Below are 21,320 nucleotides of genomic sequence, written 5' to 3' on the forward strand. Positions count from 1 at the left end.
GCAACAGTTTAGTGATAGTTCAGAATTGAAAGAGTAGAAACCAAGATATTTTATGCCAGCCTGGCTGTAGCTGAAAATAAAGACTTCTTTGCCAACATTGTTTATCCCTATCCTAGCTGCGGCTTCCACTATGACTGAAACTTCTGCCTGGAATACACTGCAGTGGTAGGGTAGTCTGAAGGAGAGCTGGAGGTCGTGGTCCCTTGAGTATACTCCACCTCCAACTCCACCGTTTAGCTTAGAGCCGTCCCTGTGTATATGAAAATGCTTCTGTCAGGATGTTTTTAACCAAATTCTGAGATAAGGGTTTCTTTAATATTAATAAACACAAATCGGTTTTGCAACCTTTTACCTTTCACTCGCACTGCGATAAATAATTTTTTGTATCAAGTTTGCAAATTTTCTGTAATGAAATAGTTGGAGATAGAGTGGGAGTGTTAAAGTGAGTGGAATTGCGATTGGGAATGGAATTGGGCGTGCAAGTGGATATGAGAGTGAGTGGGAGAGTGAGATAGAGTTAGTGGAGAAGATGTGATTAGTAAGGAAAGACGGGATAAGGATAAGATGCATAAACAGAAGAGAGTGTATAACGTAATGTTGCGTAATAGTATTATAGAGCTGGCGCCAACCAAGACGGTTCTACTTCTGAGGAGCGGCAATGCCTTCGACCCCATCTAGCCCCGATGCCCGCGTGCAGTGCTGGCACACCGCGCCGCGGCAACTAACACGGGATGGGCGATGTCCAGTGAGTGAGCCGGTACTATTAGTGGAAATGGTGCTGTCATAGCTCTACGGTGGCAATGGGTCACGCCTTTTAGGTTATCTCGCCCGTGTCCAAGCTGACCACCTTCCACTCAGCCCTGTCTTCGGCCGTAGACCGATGCGTGAGCTATGGTGCACTGTTCCTTAGCCAATGGATCTCCCTTCGCAGTTACGGTTGGTACAACACCGTCTTCCATCATCCGTGAGTTCATGGTGGTGGCGGTGGTGTCTAAAGAGTGAACCAGCACTACCCGGGGAATCCTCGTAGCGCTGATTGCAAATACCCACGCCTCCGAGCGGGCAGTTACCGTAGGCTACCTGCCAGTGGGTGATTAGGAAGATCCGCTAGTGTGACAAGGCAAACATTAGTCATTGCGTCATCACCGATGTTCTTATTTCTCAGTCTCCTCTAATGGTATGCACTCCATCGACTTACTATCGCTGTTGCTGCTGCCCTCTATCTTACCTAAGTTTAGCTGTAACCGCCTCTTTTTCTTTATCATTTCATTGTTAAATTTTTTTTTAATGTGACTTTGTGCAGCATAAGTGTGACAGGAAAAATTTTAAATGTAGTACATTCGGTTATTGAATACAAAAACAACAAGTAAGGAAGACTAAGTTCGGATGTAACCGAACCTTACATACTCAGTTGAGAGCTTAGATGCGTTGGTTTCGTAGGGTTTCGTAGATGGTTTATAAGTGGTTTTTAATTCCATATCACATGCGTTTGGGAAATAACGACCAAATTGTAGACCAAGGGTGACGCTTTTTGGAACGATTTTCCTTCATCCTTTGTCAAATAAGGGAAAATCAGCATGTAGGAAAATGAACCTAGGGTAACACTGGAATGTGTTTTTATGACATGGGCATCAAATGAAAGGTATTAAAAAGTATTTCGAAAGGGTGTTGGCCAAGGTTTTATAGGTGGACGCTTTTTCGTGATATCGCCATAAAGGTGGACCAGGGGTGACTCTAGAATGTGTTTGGACGATATGGGTGTCGAACTAAATGTATTAATGTGATTTTTAAAACGGATTGGCCCTTAGTTGTATAAGTCAAGGCGTTTTCAAGATATCGACCAAAATGTGGACCAGGGTGTCCCAGATTATCATCTGTCGGGTACCGTTAATTTATTTATATACATATGTAATATCACGAACAGTATTCCTGCCCTTATTCCAAGGGATTTTGATTTCGTCCTGCAGAACTTTTTTATTTTCTTCTACTTAATATGGTGGGTGTCACACCCATATTACAAAGTTTTTTCTAAAGTTACATTTTGTTCACAGAAAACAGCTATCGTCATAAAAGCTATGCTCTTACCAAATTTCACAAGTATTGGTATATTTTTGTTCATCTTATGGCATTAAAAGTATTCTAGACAAATTAAATGAAAAAGTGCGGAGCCGCGCCCACTTTGAAAATTTCTTTTATTTTTGTATTTTGTTGCACCATATCATCAGTGGAGTTGAATGTTGACATAATTTACTCATATACGAAGAAAAACCCGACTTACCGCCAAGGTTTACGGAAGAGATACATATCTACCAATAAAAACAATTTGGTGTGATATATATCTGAGGAGATTAAGGTCTAGCTTTCCATCCAATTCGAAGGCTACGTATCGTGTATTCGTTTTTCTACGAACTGGCTCGTCTAAATACATGTTTTGTGCCGACCCAAAAATTTATCTGCTAAGGCGGATGAACTTTTGGTGCCAAGGTAATGCCGAGGGACAATCAATACCATTTAGAAAAATGTTCTTAAATATTTTTGATGGATAGGCCAACACACTAGCTCTACACCACGGCGGCAGAATTTGACCGTTCAGCCGGTCAATTCAGACTCCACGAACTATCATACTCCATCTGGACGATGATGTTTAGCTAAGCTGTGAAGAGCTACAGCGTTTTTGCTGGGGTGGGCAAGTTATGCGAAGATCTCCACTGGGTTCGGAGAAGCAGGTGGGGGAAGACTTTGATCTCTCTTTGTGCCCCCTTTTGGCGCCAATTATCGCGAAACAAGGTTAGCTGGAGTGACTTGTTACGCACCGACCAGCATATCCTAAACGGTTAAGCGGTTAAAAACTGTATCTTCCAACCGCGAGGAAAAGAGCTAAAACAAACCAAAGAATATCTCCAGGATCATTTTTTTTTCCGCAGTAGCGAGGACCCTTGAGACTGGTGACCTCTTATAAAGTGAAGTTTCAGCATATTTAAGGGTTAAAGGCGTATCAACCAAGTGAAGAAGGATGAATGAAAAATCAATAGGGGTGGTCTCCAACATTCGTTCTTCTTTCCCTTTGCAAAAATAGCACGTGTTGAGGCATCCATTGTATTGGTAACTCATTTTTTTGCCATATACATAAAAACCGATTTCAAAAATTTTCGAAATATTTGTTCACTTATTTCATATGCATTTTATTTTTTTGTGTTTACTTTGGGTTGGCATTTCCACAAAGCTTAAGAGTGATTTTAAAATTTTTTTAAAAATCAAAAAACCATTATGGCCGCCAAGAAGACTAATGGTTTTACCTGGTAATATTTATAACATGCTTCTAACCAAAAATTTACTCAAGATTAAATGGGTTAAGAGAAAAAAATGTTTCTTTCTGTAGATATCCCAACAAGCAAAGTAACCGTAATGTAAGTGTTTAATAAGTTTTCTCAAAAAAACAAAAAGCTTACAAAACCTGGTTGGGACCCCACATTCACTTGTAAAAACATCAAAAAGTCTACAGTAACAAGGTTATTTTATTTGGAGCAACGTAAACGATAAACTCATTTTCAAAATTTCTACAGAAGCCGTCTAAAACACATTAATTTTACGAACATGAGAAAGATGGAAAGTTGCGTAAATTTTTTACAAATTAAGGTGTCATTAACACTTTGAATAAGATCTTGATTATGCCATTCCGCCTAAGTTCGAGTAGTTTTGTTACTCAAAATTTATTGCCAATCTACGATAGAACATATTAGCAGTTTGGAAACAAATGAAACTAATTACGTGTACGCTTTGTTCTTTTCATAAAAATATAAAGCTAATATAATAACAAATTTCTATAGTCATTTTAAAAAGCTGTATAAATAGTTTGTATTTTTCATCGTTAAGGGCATTGAAATTTTAATTAGGCACTTCTAACCAAAAATTTACTCAAGGTTAATGGGTTGAGTGGAAAAAAAATAAATAGCTTTAATTCAAGTGTAAAGCGTTTTTATTCTTCAAATTCCGGGAATCTAGAAGGAAATATTTTTGCTTATTTTTCATTCATTCCAGCCAGTTATGTATAAATAGCGTCCACAAAATTGATCTTGGTGTAGTTTATTCTTAAAAACTGGTGGAAATAGTCTCAAACGAAAATGAATTCACGCAGTTGTTTAGTGCTTTTATTTGTCATGTTTGCCTGCATTTTTTCATATTCCTATTCGGAAGATCGTATGGCAGGTGGCACAGATTGTTCTGTACGCGTGAGTCCATATCTAGTATCTATAAGTGATGACGTCCGTAATTACTGCGTTGGCTCATTAGTCACTCGGCAGAAGGCGGTGACAGCGGCAAGTTGTATGGATTATCGAAATAAACATTTGTACTCTGTTGTAGCTGGTACATCGTATTTATGTGATATTGGGCTTTATGGACAAGTTAAGCAAGTGTGGGATGTAGTCTATCATCCTAGGTATGATCGGAATACAAATAATTTTAATATTGCTGTGGTGATAGTGAGTTCAGAGTTTGACCTGAATGACAAAATAAAATTAATAGAACTTTGCAGTCGCCGATATACATTCACGACCGAAATATTAGAAGTTTATGGATGGGGTGGAGGGGTTTCGAAACAACACCAATATATTTTCCTTACTTCATATACATTTAGTGAATGTAGGCGTGCATATAGTCTGACTCAACAAGTTTTCACAGAAAAAATGACTTGTGCATATGCTAATCAAGAAGAGCATTGCTATATAAATCCTGGGACACCGGGCGTTATAAATAAGAAACTTTGTGCTGTGGCATCACATAATCTTATTTGTAATAACAAAAATTTACCGACTGCTTTTACAAATGTAAAACCTCTGTCGGTTCTAAACTTTTTAAACGAAGAGATCGCTAAAGCTGTAGTAATGGATTAATTTCATTAATTTAATTTAATTGAACTTTGTAAGTTTATTTCTTTGAATCGTTGTAATTTTCAATATGTATCCAAATATTATTTCTCAATGTTGAATTTTGTAATATCCAGAATTTTCATCCTTTGAAATTTGTTAAACAAAAAAGATTCACAGACTTTAATAAATTATAATCGAAATATTAAAAAAAAAAAAAGATTTTCTTTCTAACCGCAAACCGGCCTACGTTGCAGGGTGTTGTTATATATTGACTACTGTGTGGAAAATCCCTCTAACTCGGCTGAACACCTCATTTCAGATTTTTTTTTCATACACTTTGCAGCTCACGTCAAAGCATATAAAATTTATTTTAAGATAGAGCTTTTTCGGAACTGCAGTTGGGATATGGTGATATTCCAATAAACGATATTATTTTTTGTGTTATCTTCAAATAAATGTTTATAATTGCGATTTGGAAAAAAATGCTTTTGATTGTACGCAAGGAAAGTGTGACACATGCAAATGCCTTAGGTTGTGAGATGAAACTTTATTCTTAGCTTTAAAGTTCCCTCTGTAATGAACAGAACATGAGATAAAAGGAAAATTGCTGAGTAAGTATTTTATGGCCCTGGCAGACTACATATTAAACAGCTGATGCAATCAACCTTATGGAAATCAATGTATTCTGTTATTGATGCCCTAGCATGACGCATTAGTGATAACCATACCGTAGCTAAGCAATTTGTTCACAAATAAATAATGAATCTTTTTCAGAATGTGCAGGCACTTTGTGCCTTTTCATTTACCACTTTGCCGGCAAAAGTTTGCCAAAAATAATCCACTGCGTAACTGGTGTTCGCACTATAACACTTGTATAACTGCATCAGCTTTGAATGTTCGTTTACCACGTTGCATAATTCAATACTTTCACGTCTGGGCTGATATTTTGTGCTTTCTTTCATATCTATGGTTGAATTTAATATACATATATATTTATATTTAATTATTTTTAACTGTAATTTATGTTAATACTAGCCTTTACCCGCGACCCCGTCCGCAAGGATAAAATGAACGTTAGCCTGCTTATCAAGTTATCTGTTTAAAAAAATGTTTCTGTCTAATGCATTTTATTTTTGTAATTGAGTAAATAAAGAACTAAATGAGCTGATAACCTGATAGGATCACCAAATGACCAAGAAATTATCCAGAAAAAGCCACAAAGTGACCCTATCGCGGACGGATCCCGAAAACCGTCTAGAAATGCCCCGGAAGGGTCCTCAAAAGTTCCCGGAATATTCCCAAAAAAAAAAACCGAAATGACAACGACACGATTCTAGACTTATCCACAGAATCACACAGAAATGTTCCCTGAAGGGTACCAAAATGACCCCGAAATAGTCCCGAAAAAGTTCCAAAATGACCCTGACGGGCTCCCGGACGGATCTCAAAAACCATCCAGAAAATATCCAGTACCCGAGGGGATCCACCAAGGATCGCGAAAACCATACAGAAATGATTCCGGAAGGGTCGCAAAATGATCCCGAAATAGTCCGGAAATGCCCCCGATGGGATCCCGCACGGATCCAGAGATTATCCCGGAAGGGTCCAAACCATCCCGAAAAATTAACAAAAAAAAAAACCCGAAATTACTTCTACAGCGTCCCGACGGATCTAGAAATGATTTTCGAAGGGTCCCGAAATGAACCTGATGGATCAGGCAAACCATCAAGAAATGATGCCGGAAGGGTACCCAAATGACCCAGAAATAATACAGAAAAAATCACCAAATTACCACCAAAGGGTCCCCTAAGCATCCCGAAATAGTCCCGGAATTACCCTGATGGGTTGCCGTACAGTTCCCGAAATTCATCCAGAAATGATCTTGGAAGGGTCCCAAAATGATTCCGAAAGCCTCGGAAAAGTCCGGAAATAACCCCGACGGCATCCGGACGGATCCCGAAAACCTTCCAGAACTGATGCCGGTAGGCACGCCAAATGATCCCGAAAGAATCCCGAAATGACCACGACGGGATCCCGGACGGATCCCGAAAATCATACAGAAATGATGCCGCAAAATACCCCAAACGATCCCGAAAAAGTCCCGAAATGACCTCCACGGGATCCCGGACGGATCCCAAAAAGTATACAGAAATGATGCCGGAAAGGTCCCTAAATGACACCCTAATAGTCCTGAAATGACCCTGAGATCTCGGACGAATTCCGAAAACCATTCGGAAGGGACCCCAAATGATCCCGAAAAACATCCAGAAATGATGCCGGAAGGGACCCCAAAGGATCCCGAAAAAGGCCTGAAATGACCCCGACGGGTTCCCGGACGAATCCCGAAAACCATCCAGAAATGATGCCGGAAGGGACCCCAAATGATCCCGTATTAGTCGATAAAAAGTCACGAAATTACCCAGACGGGATCGCGGGCGGATCCCGATAACCATCTAGAAATGATGTCGGAAGGTACCCGACGGGATGCCGGATGGATCCCGAAAACCATTTAGAAATGATGCCGGAAGGTCCTCAAATGATCCCCTAATAGTCCCGAAATGACCCTGACGGGATCCCGGACGGATCCCTAGAACCATCCAGAAATGATGCCGAAAGAGTCCCCAAATCCCGGATGGATCCCGAAAACCATCTAGAAATGATGCCGAAAGTCCCCAAATCCCGGACGGATCCCGAAAATTATCTACAAGTGATACCGGAAAGGTCCTCAAATGATCCCCTAATAGTCCGGAAATGACCCTGACGGGATCCTGGACGGATCCCTACAACCATCCAGAAATGATGCCGGAAAATACCCCAAATGTTCCCGAAATAGTCCCGAAAAAGTCCCGAAATGACCCCGACGGATCCCGAAAACCATCCAGAAATAATAGCGGTAGGTACCCCAAATGATCGCGTATTAGTCGAGAAAAAGTCCCGAAATAACCCCGACGGGATCCCGGACGGACGAAATTATCTAGAACTGATGCCAAATGACCCCGAAATTACCCCGACGGAATCCCTGGCGGATCCCGAAAACCATCCAGAAATGATGCCGGAAGTGACCTCAAATGATCCCGAAAAAGTCCCGAAATGACCCCGACGGGATCCCGGACGGATCCTGAAAACCATCCAGAAATGATGCAGAAAGGGTCCCAAAATGATCCCGTATCAGTCGAGAAAAAGTCCCGAAATGATCCGGACGGGATCCCGTACGGATCCCGAAAACTATCCAGAAATGATGCCGGAAGATACACCAAGTGATCCCGAAATAGCGCCGAAATGGCCCCGACGGGATACCGGACGGATCCCAGAAACCATTCAGAAATGATGCCGGAAGGGACCCAAAATGACCCCGAAAGTCCCGTAATGATCCCGGAAACCATCAAGAATTTTTATCTCTCTCCCCGACGGGATGCCGGGCGGATCCCGAAACCCATACAGAAATGATGCCGAAAGGGTCCCCAGATGATCCCGTATTAGTCGAGAAAAATTCCCGTAGTGATCCCGGAAGCCATCAAGAATTTATCTCTCAAAGGTACGCAAATGATACCGAAAATACCCGACGGGATGCCGGACAGAACCCGAAAACCATCCATAAATGTTCCCGGAAAGGTCTCGATATGACCCTAACGGGATTACAATTAAGGTGAAGCTATCTATAAAACCATGTTAATAAGGCAGCAGGCGCCGTTGGAGCGAATGAAGAGTTGCAAAGAAACATACAGGTAAAGTTAATAAAAGCATGCTAATAAAAACAATTGAAGGGGGGCGGATGGCTGGAGGAGAAAAAGAGGATCACTGATCGGTTTTCCAAAATTGTTTAGATCTCGATCTGTATGTGCCAGATAGCAAAAACTATTGATTTGGAGAAAATGTATATCGAGTTATAACAATTTATAGATTTTACACCAAAGGGGTGAGAAGGGGGGAAGGGGGCCGGAAGTTTGTCACTGCTCACTTTGTAAGCCCTCGACTTATTTCACCCATTGAGTCTATATTATTGGTGAAGGCCAGTATACGTAAAGTTATACTGTGTAAAAATTATTAAAAAGTAATTTGTTTAAACAACTGGACAAGGAAGAACGCAGTAATTTTGAGCCCTAAAGAAGACCAAAATAAAAGGTTGAAACGTTAGCGAGAAAATAAAAAAGGTGTTTTTCTGATTTATTGGACTGTAAACCCGAAACCAAAAAACAAATTTAAAAAGTAATTGTTCGAAGGGGTCGTTGGACCCCCACCCCCCTTTCCTTGTTCGAAAAAAAATTCGCTAATAGATCTGTGTCCCAAATTTCATCAAAATCCGTGTAACCGTTCTGGCGTGATTCAGCCACAAAGACGAAAAAATATAATAATTCAATTATAACTGTTCCTAGGGGGCGTGGACCTCCCCCCTTTTGTTACGTACTGTCATCTCTAAGCGATACTAAGCAGAGACTTGTATGCACATCAACAAATGAATCATTATGTCTACTTATATGTCCATACAAAGCAGCGGAGTGAAAACGCACAAACACATGCATATATCTGAGATGCTCCCAAAAGTAGGCAATGGTTTGTGCAAGTATCACTCACAAATACACGCGCATATGAGAAGCTATAAACGTAATAGTTTTATAGCAGATAAGTAACTAGTAAATTCTATAATATAAAAGCCTAGAACTATGCAACGGGGAAACCAGACAGTATAAAAGGCAGCAACAGTAGAGGCACGACAATCGGTTTGATTTAAGACGCTATCTGGCGAGCAATAGTAGTGTTATTCAGAAGTACTTTAATAAAGGCCATTTTGCATTATTGAAGAGTGGAGTTATTTATTCAACAGTTTAGTGATTCGAACGTTAGCAGAAGGTTGCAAATAAGCGGAATGCACTAAATTCGTTACAATATATAGCTAGTAGATCCTTCTAGACTATTGGCTGTATGTGTGCCAAATTTCATCCAAATCCGTCCAGCCGTTCTTGCGTGATTGAGTCACAAAGACAAACGTCTGGACAAACATCCAATCTTTCCCATTTATAATATACTAGCCTTTACCCGCGGCCCCGTCCGCAAGGAGAAAATGAAATGAGCAGGCTAATCAAGTTATCTGTTTAAAGTTTTTTTTCTGTCTAATGCATTTAACTTTTGCAATTGAGTAAAAAAAAAAGATCTAAATGAGCTAATAATCCGATAGGATCCCCAAATGATCCCGAAATTATCCAGAAAAATCCACGAAATGACCCCGACTATATCGCGGTCGGATCCCGAAAACCATCCAGAAATGCCCGGAAGGTTCTTCAAAAGTTCCCGGAATAGTGCCAAAAAACCCGAAATGATACCGACACGATTCTAGACTTATCCAGAGAACTACACAGAAATGATCCCTGAAGGGTACCAAAATGATCCCCAAATAGTCCCGGAAGAGTTCCGAAATGACCCTGACGGGCTCCCGGACTGGTCTCAAAAACCATCCAGAAAATATCCAGGAAGGGTTCCTAAATTATCCCGACATAGTCCAGAAAAAGTTCCGAGATGACCCCGAGGGAATCCAAGACGGATCCCGAAAACCATACAGAAATGATTCCGGAAGTGTCCCAAAATGATCCCGAAATGACCCTGAAGGGATCCCGGACGGATCTCTAAAACAATCCAGAAATGATGCTCAAAGGGTCCCCAAATGATCCCATATCAGTCGAGAAAAAGTCCCGAAATGACGAATCCCGAAAACCATCCAGAAATGATGCTGGAAGGTACCCCAAATGATCCCGAAAAAGTCCTGAAATTACCACTACGGGATCCCGGACTCCAGAAAACTATCCAGAAATAATGCCGGAAAGTTCGCCAAATGATCCCGTATCACTTGAGAAAGTCTCGAAATGACCCCAACGGGATCCCGAAAACCATCTAGAAATGACGCCGGAAGGTACCCCAAATGATACCGAAATAATACCGAAATGCCCTGATGGGATCCCGAACGGATCCCGAAAACCATCCAGAAATGATGCCGAAGGGGTCCCCAAATGATCCCGTATTAGTCGAGAAAAAGTCCCGAAATGACCCAGACGGGATCCCGGACGGATCCCGAAAACCATCTAGAAATGATGCCGGAAAATACCCCAAATGATCCCGAAATAGTCCCGAGATTACCCCGTCGGTATCCCGGACGGATCCCGAAAACTATTCAGAAATAATGCCGGAAAGGTCCCCAAATGATCCCCTAATAGTACCGAAATGATCCTAACGGGATCCCGGGCGGATCCCGAAAACCATCCAGAAATGATGCCGAAAGGGTCCCCAAATGATCCCGAAATAGTCCCGAAATGACCCCGACGGAATCCCGGACGGATCCTGAAAACCATCTAGAAATGATGCCAGAAGGGACCCCAAATGATCCCGAAATTACCACGACGGGATCCATGACGGACACCTAAAACCATCCAGAAATGATGCCGGAAGGGACCTGAAATGATCCCGAAAAAGTCCCGAAACGACACTGACGGGATCCCGGAAGGATACCGAAAACCATCCAGAAATGATCCCGAAATAGTCCCGAAATGACCCCATCCGAATCCCGGACGGATCCCGCAAACTATCCAGAAATGATGCCGGAAGGGTCCTCAAATGATCCCCTAATAGTCCCGAAATTACCCTAACGGCATTCCGGACGGATCCCGAAAACCATCCAGAAATGATGCCGGTAGGTACCCCAAATGATCCCGAAATAGTCCCTAAATCAGTTGTGGCAAGAGGAAATATTCCTAATTAGAGGAGAAAATAAATTGGATTGTTCCATAAATATTTTAAGTATGTGGTTATATATATGTTTATATTCTAAAATTATAGTTAGATAACAGTAAATTTGTTACATATCGTTTAAATAGTAGAATGTTATTTATATTTTTTATCTCTAACGGTAATTTATTGAATAATCTTATACCATAGCTTCTAATAGATCTAGCGCATCTTTCAGTTCGAAAAAAGTGAGTCCTGATGTTCTGAGAGTTTCGTAGGTTATAATCAGTGCTTTCTACTGCTGCGCTACGTGCTAAACCATCCAAAGCAGTGGGCCCAGACGGCATAGCCATGCCGATGCTTAAAAGCCTAGGGAAAGAGGGTTTCAATTATTTAGCGCATGTCTTCAACCTGTCTCTTTCCACCTTTGTCATACCCGAGAAATGGAAAATGGCCAAGGTGGTCCCGCTACTAAAGCCTGGGAAACCAGCTAACATAGGTGAGTCGTATCGTCCGATATCTCTCCTATCGCCAGTGGCAACGACGCTTGAAGCCATTTTGCTCCCTTATTTCCAAGCAAATTTGCAGCTAGCCCCTCATCAGCATGGCTTCAGAAAACTTTATTGCACTACCACCGCGCTAAATGCCATTAGCACCCAGATAAATTGCGGTTTAAATCAATACCCCCACCATAGAACAGTACTCGTAGCGCTAGACCTATCAAAAGCTTTTGATACGGTCAACCATGGCTCAGTTACTGCAAGACCTGGAAGGGTCTACCCTTCCCCCATGTCTTAAAAGGTGGACCGCAAATTATCTGGGTGGTCGGCAGGCATCGGTGCAATTCAGAAACGAAACATCAAAACCAAGGAGAATTAAACAAGGGGTGCCACAAGGTCGTGTCCTATCCCCACTTTTGTTTAACTTCTGCATATCTAAGCTACCTTCACTACCGGAAGGAGTCACAATCGTTTCCTACGCCGATGACTGCACAATAATGGCCACAGGCCCAGGCCCAAAGATCGATGCGCTATGCAATAAAATAAACGGCTACCTCCCTGATCTCTCCAGTTTTTTCGCCTCGCGAAACCTGGCATTATCACCGACTAAATCTTCCGCGACCTTATTTACAACATGGACGTCCCAAATGTCGACCATTTTGAACATCCACGTCGATGGCACTACGCTACCGACTGTCCTACACCCCAAAATCTTGGGTGTGACGTTTGATCAGGATCTACATTTTGGTGAGCACGCAGCCGCAATTTTTCCGAGAATTCAGAGCCGTAACAAAATCCTCAAATCCCTCGCTGGCAGTACCTGGGGAAAAGATAAAGAAACGCTCATGACTACATACAAAGCAATTAGCCAGCCGATTACGTGCTACGCGTCACCCATATGGTCGCCAAGCCTAAAAATCACCCACTGGAAGAAACTACAGGCCTGCCAAAATACTGCTCTCAGAATCGCCTCGGGCTGTCTTCTTATGTCCCCAGAACACGATCTGCATAATGAGGCGAGAATACTCCCCATCAGGGAGAGAAATGAGATGCTGACCAAACTGTTCCTGTTGAATACCCAGAAACCTGGGCATCCCAACAGACATCTGATTGATGAACCAACACCGCCTAGGGGCTTAAGAAATCATCTCCGTAAGCATTTTGAGGAAATACGGCACCTGAGAACCCAGCCGTATGATGTGAAAAAACACAAGCAGGTCCTTGGTGAACTCCATAACCAGGCGTCGGACCTTTATGCCGGGAATTGCCCGGTGAATGCAGTTCTTAAAGAAAGTTATCCAAAACTCGCGGAAGAGGAACGCATACTCCCCAGGGAAACGCGTGTCACTCTTGCTCAACTTCGTTCTGAATACTATAACAGGTTAAACTCTTACCTATCCAGAATCAACCCCGACATACAAAATGTATGCCCGCTTGCAATGTGCCCTCAAATGACACCAACCATCTCTTCAATTGTAATGTGGAATCAACGCATCTAACACCCCTTTCCTTATGGTCCACCCCTGTTGAAACCGCAAGCTTCCTTGGACTCCCGTTAGAGGATATTGATGACAATTTGTGATCGGTCGCGGCTATTATGTGGGGCGAGCATTGCTACAACAACAACAACAACAACTGCTGTTAATTGTATATTGTGTTTTATTAAGTTGTTTTTTATCTTATATGTGACGAGCTGAATACTTTCGGATATCAAGCTTGTTTACATATAGATTGGATGTGCTAGTTGTACGCGGGAGTACAAGGATATTTTTTATTAATTTATTTTGAAGCCTTTGTAATTCACTTAATCTTTCTTCTGAACATCTATTCCAAATTGGGTTTAGATAATTTATTTTCGAGAGAAAGAGGGAATTGTATAGAAGCCATAGCTGCTTCTTTGGAATATTGTTACGGTTTCTATAAATGAAAAAGTTTAAAGGTATTACTTTCATTTTTATTTTTTGAATCTGTTCATTCCAATTCAAATTTTCGTCGAGCCAAATACCCAGGTATTTTAATTTGTCTACTCTTGAAATAAAGTTACCGTTGTATATTATCCCAGGAAGTTCACTTTTATCAGGAATTTTTCTAAAATTGTTGAAAATGATAAAATTTGTTTTTGTCAAATTTATTTGCAGGAGGTTTCTGGCAAACCACTTTGAAATTTCTTGCAAATCTGCTTTAATATTACTGATTAATTCTTCCAAAGTATCTGTAGCATATAGGAAACTACCATCATCAGCATAGAACTGTGGAACTCCGTACAGACCGAGTTTCAATACATTATTTATATAGATTATAAATAATGTTGCAGCAAGTTTGGAATATTGCGGTACCCCTACTTTTACCGCTTTTAATGTACTTTTGATCTTTCCGACTTGCACAATTTGCTTCCTATCTAGGAGAAAGTTTTGGAAGAAGCTTATAGCAGTTTTGTCAAATTTAAGTTCATGGAGCTTTTGTACCAAGATGTTTAAGTTTACGGAGTCTAAGGCTTTACTCATCATTAAGGGCATTGAAATTTTAATTAGGCACTTCTAACCAAAAATTTACTCAAGGTTAAATGGGTTGAATGAAAAAAAAGTGTTTTTATTCTTCAAATTCCTGGAATCTAGATTTAAAAAGCTGTATAAATATTTTGTACTTTTCATCATTAAGGGCATTGAAATCTTAATTAGGCATTTCTAACCAAAAATTTACTCAAGGTTAAAAGGGTTAAGAGAAAAAAAATTCCTTTCTATAAATATCCCAACAAGCAAAGTAAGCGTATGTAAGTTTTTAATAAGTTTTCTCAAAAAAACATTAAGCTTACAAAACTTGGTTGGGACCCCACATTATCTTGTAAAAACAACAAAAAGTATACAGTAACAAGGTTGTTTTATTTGAAGCGACGTAAACTCGTTTTCAAAATTCCTATAGACCCGTATAAAACGCATTAATTTCACGAACATGAGAAAGATGGAAAGTTACGTAAATCCGTTACAAATTAAGGTCTCATTAACACTTTGAACAAGATCTTGATTATGTCATTCCGCCTAAGTTCGAGTAGTTTTGTTACTCAAAATTTATTGCCAATCTACGATAGAACATATTAGCAGTTTGGAAACAAATGAAACTAATTACGTGTACGCTTTGTTCTTTTCATAAAAATATAAAGCTAATATAATAACAAATTTCTATAGTCATTTTAAAAAGCTGTATAAATATTTTGTATTTGTCATCATTAGGGCATTGAAATTTTAAGCAGGCACTTCTAACCAAAAATTTACTCAAGGTTAAATGGGTTGAATGATAAAAAATTAAAAATTTTCCGTTTTATAAATTGCTTTAATTCAAATGCCGAAGTGTTTTATTGCTCAAATTCCTGGAATCTAGAAGGAAATGTTTTTGCTTATTTTTTATTCACACGAGCCAACTATATATAAATAACGCCCAATTTAAAAAGCTGTATAAATATTTTGTATTTTTCATCATTAAGGGCATAGAAATTTTAATTAGGCACTTCTAACCATGGTATAATATTACAAGGTAAAACCGGTGAGAGCCGAAATGACGTTTAAAAAATTTTAAAGTTCTCACTGCTGTCGCATTTTTATTTTTTTATTTTGGTGTTGTTTTCATAACAAAAATATAACAAACTGTAATATATTTAGTAATTATATACGACAGCATGATACTCTTAATACACGTCCAAAAATATCAAGAGCGGTATCAAAAGACGCGTTTTGGATCCAGGATCGCGAATCCGAAAGCGGAGGTGAAAAATTTTGTGTATGTCAAGAGATATTTGCAAAAGAAATTTTGAAAATTTTCATGTGGTTGATTTAATTTTGATGATGTTGTGGTGCCCACAACAAAAAACTTGTAAACATAAGTGTTTTCCGCGGATATAGTTTTGCTCTCCAAAGCGGTGTTCAACTCACCCAATGTATTTTTTTATAAGCGCGGCCGAAGGCCGCCAAAGCAGAAAGGTGTTCTGCGCAAAAATACTATGGATCCCACCCTCGGTTTCGGAGCACTCCGGGGTAATTTTTTGGTTTTTCATTAATATCTTTTGAACGCTCTAAAATTTTTATTTTCCGCCTTCGGATTATTGTTGTCGAGCTCAATACGAGTCTTTTGACACCTCTCTCGTTATTTCTGGATGCGTATTATCGGTGTCATGCTGTCGTATAAAATTGCCATATATTTTTGCGTTCTAACAATTATATTATATTTTATACAAAACCGAATTTATTGGTGGAAATAACCAGAAAATAAGAAATCTCAACTGTCAACCGCATTCCAGAATTTTCAATTCAAGAATTGTATTGTGGTTTCCCGCAAAGGAAGAATCAGGCCACGATCCTCTTCTGAGGAATTTTCTTCAACAAATTGTTTACAAATGTATCAGCGTCTGAGCGACGAGAAGAAAACCCGACTTACCGCAAGGTTTGCGGAAGAGATACATATCTACTAATAAAAACAATTTGGTGTGATATATATCTGAGGAGATTAAGGTCTAGCTCTCCATCCAATTCGAAGGCTACTTATCGTGTATTCGTTTTTCTAAGAACTGTCTCACTTAAATACATGTTTTGTGCCGACCCAAAAACTTGTCTGCTAATACGGACGAACTTTTGGATGCAGAGGGATAATCAATACCATTTATACAAATTTTCTTAAATATTTTTGATGGATAGGTCAACACACTAGCTCTACACCACAGCGGCAGACTTTGACCGTTCAGCCGGTCAATTCAGACTCCACGAACTATCATACTCCATCTGGACGATGATGTTTAGCTAAGTTGTGAAGAGCTACAGCGTTTTTGCTGGGGTGGGAAAGTTATGCGAAGATCTCCACTGGGTTCGGAGAAGCAGGTGGGGGAAGACTTTGATCTCTCTTGGTGCCCCATGTTGGCGTCAGTTATCGTGGAACAGGGTTAGATGGAGTGACTTGTTACGCACCGACCAGCATATCCTAAACGGTTAAGCGCCAATTAAAAAATGTATCTTCCAACCGCTAGTAAAAGGACCAAAACAAACCAAAGAATACCCCCAAGATCATTTTTTCCGCAATATATATACTATCTGATTGTCCAAAATTTGACTAATTTTCTAATCTGCGTCATAAGGTCAACCCACCTACCAAGTTTCATCGCTTTATCCGTCTTTGGTAATGAATTATCGGACCTTTTTGGGTTTTTCGAAATGTTCGATATCGAAAAAGTGGGCGTGGTTATAGTCCGACTTCGTTCATTTTAAGTAGCGATCTGAGACGAGTACCCAGGAACTTACATACCAAACTTCATTAAGATACCCCAACATTTACTCAAGTTATCGTGTTTAGGGACGGAAGGAGGGACGGACGGACATGGCTAAATTAATTTCTTTTTTCGCCCAGATCATTTATATACATAGAAGTCTATATCTATCTCGATTAGTTTATTCCGTTACAGAATATTGTTATGCCAACAAAATTAATATGCTCTGAGCTCTGCTCAGCTGAGTATAAAAACATTAATAAAGCAATATATCGGCACTCTGATATCTGTGAATTTACCCAGTCTGTAGTATTAATATAAAAGTTTTACAAATACAAATGTCGAATAGACGTTAGACTTTTTCTTCCATTTCTCCTTTTATATTCATTTTGACCTTTCCACGTCCTTCCCATTCTAATTTTTACCTCTCACTTTCAAACCCAATCCCACTCTCATTCGCACTCCCATTCCCATTCTCATTCTCATTCCAACTATTTCACTCTCTTCCACTCCCTCTACCTCTCCCACCTAAATTACCTCATGTATGAAATCTATATACCAAATATTTGATACCCCCTTAATATATTTACGGAGATATCGCGAATTCACTTTTTATTCATTTCCACTCTCACTTGTACGCCCACTTACACGCGCTCTACCTCTTTCACCTTAAATACCTATTATCCTAAATACCTAGAATCTACTTGCAGAATCTACATATATAAGAAACTAGCAGACCCGGCATACATTGTTCTGCCCTAAATTTGGTCTATATGCATACATTTTAATAAGCTTTTTCCGTCCAACTCTGCCCTCTCCCCTCTTCACTTTTTTTTAATCCTTTTATTTACTCCTCCCTCCGTATTTTCCGCTTCATCTATTTCTATCTTCGGCTCACTCTATCTCTTTCTCAGTCTCTCCTTCCCTCTTTTCTCTTCTCCCAAGTTCTTCTTCATCCCTTATTGCCAGTCCCAGAGGGTGGTATGTATTTTGTTCCAGTCCCATTCCGAGTCCCAGTCCCACTCCGGGTCTCAGTCCCAATCCCAATCCGTCTCTGGTCTACTTCCTGGAAAAAAGATCGTAAATAATAATACCTATAGGCAAATTTATATACCAAATTTCAGGCAAATCGAATAGTACGTATGTAAAAAGGTATGTGGGTATTATTATTAATTCATGTCTTTATTTCGGCTTCGCATGCATATTTATCAGTATTGCCAGGTTGATGCGACTAAATCGAATATCACAATGAAAATTACTTTAAATCTCTCAGCAACAGCTTTCATTTGATATCCATATTACACACACATTCTAGGGATATCCGGGTCCACGTTTTGGCCTATATCTCGAGACCCTAGTCAGCCATGGATACGAAAAATTTCGCGTATCAAAGTACTCATAAACAGCTTCCATTTGATAGCCCTCTTGTACAAACACATCCCAGGATTACCTTAGCATAAAAAATATATTGAAGAATTTAATTTCCTTAGTGCACAAATATTAGCATATACATATGTATGTACATGCAAAAATACCAAAAAATAAAACTTTTCTTTAAAAATTTTAAGGAAATGTTCAATATTTTTCACGAAAGAGTATTTTTCAAGAGATGTTTGCATTCTTAACCATTTATGTTGCATTAACTTGGTAACAACGCATAAATATGTATGTTCATACATATGTCAAGGTGATATGATATGAAAATACATACAAACATCCATACATATGAATGTACTCCCGAAGTTAAATAATGCAGCGAATGCTATATGTCGCATTATGCCTCACTCAAAAGCAATTTGTGCGCACAGTTGACACCGAACAACCGCACACACGCATTTTTTGGTAAAAATGTTACTTTTGTTTAAACAATTTGGCTGATGTAAGAAAGGAATCAAGTATTTTTTGGATGCGGAACGAAGGTAAATATTTCAAAGTTATACTGAAAAGTAGAGTTTTTTAAATCCATCCATCCGTTTATGAGTTATAGCTGTGTAAACAAAAATTTTATGATTTTTTACTACAGTTTGGCAATTTGCGACGCCCGTATAATATATACGTTCAAATTATATAAACAGTAACTTCTCACGTAGCTAAGCTTTCAAATGCAAAAAACCGCCTTAAAATCGGAGCATTCTGTGTGAAGTTATGTGCGTACATAGCATTTAGCGACTTTATTTTATAAGATTTATAGATAGAAGATATAGATATTTGGGCTCCTCTTCAAATAATTACGGAAATATTGCGAATTTAGATATTTCTTATTTACGCTCTCTTTCTCCCTACCCATGGCGTTTGAAAGCCCTCTAGCTCATCCACCTGAATAACTTAATATATAGATTTTATATGTGTAATATCGTATACCCCCTTGAGATAATTACCAAGATATAGCGAATTTAAAGTTTTGTTTCACTTCTAGTCCGACTTTCATTCCAAATTTCACTTCCACCCTCACTTCCACTTTCTATCGTTCTACCTATCCCACCTTATTGAACTCATATATATTGTAACGAATTTACTGCAAGTCTGCTTATTTGCAACCTTCTACTAACGTTCGAATCACTAAATTGTTGAATAAATAACTCCACTATTCAACAATGCAAAATGGCCTTTATTAAAGTACTTCACAATAACACTTATACTTCGCAACTGATAGCTTGCTTAAATCAAACTGATTGTCGTGCCTCCACTGTTACTGCTTTTATACTGTGCGGTTTCCTCGTTGACATATTTCTAGGCGGTTCTATTCTAGAATTTACTAGTTAGTTAGCAGCTATAAAATTACCAACTATAACTACGTTTATAGTTTCTCATATGCGCTTGTATATGTGAGTGTTACTTGCACAAATTATTGCCTACTCTTGAGCGCATTTAAGATAAGATATATGCATGTGTTTGTGCGTTTTCTCTCCGCTGCGTGTACGTACATATGTGTAGACATAATGATTGATTCGTTTATGTAGATACAAGTGACTGCCTGCTTTATTGTTGTTGTGGCTTCATTTACTTAGCATCAGACTAGTGATGTGAGTATCACTTAGTATAACTAATATTCGTCACAATATGAGTCTTTATACCAAATATAGCAAACTAAAATTTTTGTTTTACTTTCGCTCATTCCCACCTCCACTTTCACTTTCACTCTTGCTCTTATTTCGACTTTCATTTCTACTTCCTCCGCCTCTACCACCAAGTTATTTTTGAAACTTGGAGTTTCTATACTACATTTTGGATGGAAAGTAAATATTTTTTTTTTACTTTGTTGTTTATTTCGCTTCACTTTTTTCAATGTATCGTACATTATTTCGTTTATTTACAAAAATTTTTTTTAATGTTCTTTAATGATATTTTTATTTTTTTCTCTTTTTATCCTAGCTCTCCAAAAAAAAAAGTGAATTTTCTTGCAATCAAAAAAATCGAAAGATATTATGCCGATGTGTATTCAAGCGAGGTGAAGGGTAAGAAAACATTCGACTAAATCTCATCAAGAAGCTTTTGTTGATAAAAATAAATTGCCTTAGATAAGCATTACAAACATACTAAAATATACAAAGGTAAGTCCTTTTTTACACCTAAAATATTTTTTATATATTGGTTAAGTTCCATGAGCTACAGGCGACTTATAATTGAAATCACAAGTCCTCAAGTTGAATTCACAGCTTGAAAAGCATTTGCACAGATGAATATAAAAACTAAGCTAATTTTAGTGTAAAATTAATAACAATTTAGTGGTTGTTTCATCAGCCTATTTATTTGTCAGAACATGTGTTCCAATCGAGCGAAAGGGCTTAACATTAATATTTTAAAAATGTTTTTTTATTGTGACATGGTGCCATTTTGACAACTTTTTACCGCGCTCTGGGGTGGGAGTGGGAATGAAGTGGATATTGGAGTGAAAAGGGTGGTGGGAGTGGAAGTGGCGGTGAGAGCGGGTTTGAGATTGGTGTGATAGCGGGAGAAAGAGTGGCGGTGGGATGTGAGCGTGAGATCAGAAGTGGG

The 21,320-nt window shown here is 39.2% G+C and overlaps 1 protein-coding gene across 1 annotated transcript in view; it reads left to right on the forward strand.

The window, feature by feature from the left end:
- The window catches only part of LOC137239546 (chaoptin), a 707,303-nt gene that overhangs the window by 27,376 nt on the left and 658,607 nt on the right, over positions 1–21,320 (forward strand). Inside the window, exon 2 of the mRNA XM_067764973.1 lies at positions 20,697–20,875. The gene's annotated coding sequence lies outside the window, so the exon portion shown is untranslated. The remainder of the gene's footprint in view (positions 1–20,696; positions 20,876–21,320) is intronic.

The sequence above is a fragment of the Eurosta solidaginis genome, chromosome 2 (genome assembly GCF_040869045.1).
Source record: "Eurosta solidaginis isolate ZX-2024a chromosome 2, ASM4086904v1, whole genome shotgun sequence".
Lineage (NCBI taxonomy): Eukaryota > Metazoa > Arthropoda > Insecta > Diptera > Tephritidae > Eurosta > Eurosta solidaginis.